The sequence below is a fragment of the Molossus molossus genome, unplaced genomic scaffold (assembly GCF_014108415.1).
Source record: "Molossus molossus isolate mMolMol1 unplaced genomic scaffold, mMolMol1.p scaffold_m16_p_20, whole genome shotgun sequence".
In the NCBI taxonomy this organism is placed as follows: Eukaryota; Metazoa; Chordata; class Mammalia; order Chiroptera; family Molossidae; genus Molossus; species Molossus molossus.
The window spans coordinates 46,023,032-46,026,716 of record NW_023425356.1 but is presented as its reverse complement, the minus strand read 5'-3'; positions in this window follow the sequence as shown (position 1 = coordinate 46,026,716).

Genomic DNA, 3,685 nt, shown 5'->3' with positions numbered 1-3,685 from the left:
CGTCTCAACGTGTACAAAAGCCCTTCTGCACCCATCGTATTCCCCTCCACTGCCAAAACCCAACCCTCGTTTGACGTTCCTCCTCTCAAATGCCGATCCAGAAACCCAGGAGTCAGCTTGGCTGTTCCCTCGCCCTCCCCTCCCCTGCCCGGTCCAATCGTCCTTTCGCCTTCCCCTCCGGCGCAGCCCGCTGTCCTGCGCACTTACTTCTCTCTTCCCACCATCACCCCTCAGTCCAAGGTGCCATCGCTCGCATGGGACTTTCATTGACTCCAGTCCTCTCTCCCCACCACGTGTAGCTGAACAAATTCTTCCAAATATGCCACTCTGGCCATGCCACCCCTAACCCCTTCTGCTTAGACGCTTCAATAGCATCACTTTGCTTTCAGGGTAAGGGCAAAACATCCGTCACTAGCCCACGGGTCCCTGTCTCGTCTGGGCCCCACCCCCAGCCTCACCTCATGACCCTCATCTCGTCCTCAAGCTCCAGTCCCCCCGGGTCTTCTTTCAGCCTCGTTTACTCACCGTGCTCTTTTTAGCCCCGGTGTTCTAGAATATTCTTTCCTAATTTCCAGAATTAGCTTCTCAGAAGGCTCCACCCGCACATAGAGATTCAAGGGTCTTTCTTCAGGGAAACCTTTTTTGGCCTCTCTGCGTTCAATTCCCCCTTCATAGTTTACGCAGCACTGGTTTCGCGTGGTCTAGTGAATTTAATATGTCTCCCCATTAAATTTATAAACTTTTGCTCACTATCATATTCCCTGAGCTGCGCTGAGCTTAGCACATGCATGCACATCAATACATGTTTGTTAAATGAATGAATAACCCCACTAATAAGGAAATGGTTGTGGATGGTAAACACCCTCAGTATGGAATACTAAGCAGCTGTCAAAAACAATGAGATAAGACTGTGTTTACTAATAAGGAATGATGTCCATGACATATTACTGATTTAACACAGTGCATTACAGAACATTATGCATACTGTGATCAGTTATTTTTAAAACCTATGTATGTCTTTATTTTTAAAAACACACACACAAACAATCTCTGTGCGTATGCACGTGTGTTTGTATGTGTTTTATATGGTCTGCAAAACTAAGACCAAACTGCTTACAGTGGCTTCCCTAGAGAATGGGAATGAGACAGGAGAAAGAAAAATAGAATAACAATTTCTACTCGTAAACTCCTTTCTGGTTATTCCCATGTGTTATTGCTGTAATTATTTTAACAATACCACTTTTTAAATAATGATGCAATTCACTAACGTTCAGGAAACTGTTTCTAAATACAGCAAAAAAGGAAAAACGAAACTACTTTGTATATGGTTCCTTGACAGTGATAAAGTCCCCCCCCTCCCCCCGAAAAGCACATTTCCAGCTCAGCTCTTCCATCTAGCAATGAGCGGGGAGGAAGAAGCGAAATGGAAGCAAACAATCAGACGTGCTGGCATGTGTCCGTTAGGTCTCCCCTCACTGTGACTTTTACAAAAAAAAAAAAAAAGCTTTGAAAAAAATCACTGCTCCTGGTCTTACTTATTCAGTAGTAGAAGAGAAAAATAACAGAAAGAATAACATGGATTTTTCTTACTTAGATTTTTTTTGGTGTTGTTTAAGTGATGATGTGAAGACATCTCTATTTTCCTTCAGTCGCCAAATGACAAACACTCTTGCTGTCTTTGCCATAGCTCCACTGGAAAAGATCGCCCCCTAGAGCCAGCAGGTGGTCGTGGAGGCAGCAGGGACAGATACTGTGAGATGCAGACAGGATTCTTCCCCAGCTAACAGCACAAACCCTCACCCTGGTGGCGAGAGGGGGGTATGCAGGTGGCCAGACCCGGTTCCCAGAAGGGGGCAGATGTGTGGGAGTGAGTGACTTTGCCTGCAGCGAGCCTACCAGGGTGAGCTGGGGACAGTCCATGAATACAGAATAAATGCTGTCACTTCGAGCTACATTGATTCTTTTTTCAGACTAATGGCTCAGTTGGTGGAAGAACCAAGCGATGACTAAAATATGAGTCAAATGCTTTCAAATCAAATTATTCCAGTGAAGTAGGAACACAGGCAAGCAGAGAGCAGGTCATTAGAGGTTCTAACCAGCACTTGCTAAACCTGAAGAAACTCCCTCTCATTAATGACTGCCTCTTTCAATCTCAGTCATTTTGACTTTAGTGAGCTGGGGACAATCAATCTGTATGACTAGTGACACCTTCTGATCAGCTCTGAACCGTGGGACAGGTAGCTCCCCTCTGGGCTTGTGCACTTTCCCAGTCCTGACTGCATTCGCCTCCTTCTCTCCCGGGGTCTATCCAGCATGTCTGCAATTATCCCAAAGGGCGTCAGGAAATTCAAAAATTAGCCTCCAAGTTGGTGTCTTGGTAGTTTTGAAAACCAACTTTCATTGAAATACAAAGAGCTCACATTACTGAGAAGTAAGGCTGGGGGGAGGCAGGAGATGCATGTCGTCAGAGTCGATGGAACCACAGGGCGTCAGTTCAGAAGGCTCGGAGGTGCCAGCTGCACGTGGAGAGACCGCAGCACGTGCCGACCCTCGTGGAAGCAGCAGACAGGTGCATGGGTTCCCTGCCATCTCCCCCCCCCCCTTCCTTCTGCCAATTTCTCCACTTCACATTCTTTCCCCCAAAATGTTCACCCCCGTTAAGCAATTCAGTTCCTCCACAGCCTTTTTGGTGCAGAGACCCTGAGAAGATGGGTATTTTCAAATGGCCTAAGGTACTCACCAGAAAACAAAGCCCTCACTGTGTTTATTGAAACAGGATCCCCTTCAAGAATAACTAGGCGTACCCCCATCCCTGTGGTACCAGGTATGTCTGCATCCCCATCCCACACTCCTCCTTTTTGGGCATCAGCAGTCATGAAGTAGAAGCAGAGAACAATGTTCAGCCCCCAGCAAAGGTGCAGGACCTCTCCCCACAGACCAGAGACGGCAGCTTCCCCCAGCCTGGCCGGGCATCCTACCCACTCTGCCCTCTTCTCTGAATGGATTCACTTAGATGTCAGTGCAATGTATTCTTTTTTAAACATTTTATATTGTGGCAAAATATACATAACATAAAATTTACCATTTTAACCATTTTTTAAATATGTCTTTATTGATTTTAGAGAGAGGAAGAGGGATAGAAACTGATGAGCGAAACCTCCACCAGCTGCCTCCTGCACGCCCCCTACTGGCGACCGAGCCTGAAACCTGGGCATGTGCCCTGATGGAATTGAACCAGCAAACTCTTGGCGCATGGGACAAGGCTCAACCAATTGAGCCATGTTAAGTAAATAATTCAGCGGCATTAAGCACACACACACTGTTGTGCAACCATCACCACCATCCTCTCCAGAACTTTCTCATCTTCCAAAACTGAAACACTGTACCCAGTAAACCCAAATTCCCCTTTGCCTCCTCCCCCAGCCCCTGGCAACCACCATTTTACTTTCTGTTCTATGAATTTGACTACTTGAGATACTTCATATAAGTAGAATCACACAGTATTTGTCCTTTGGTGACTGGTTTATTTCACTTAGCATAATGTCTTCAAGGTTCACCCATGTTGTGGCACACGCCAAAATGTCCTCCTTTTTTAAGGCTGAATAAGACTCCATTGTATGGACATACCACATTTTGTTTATCCATTTACCTGTCGAAGGATATCTGGGTTGTTTCATAGTCTTAA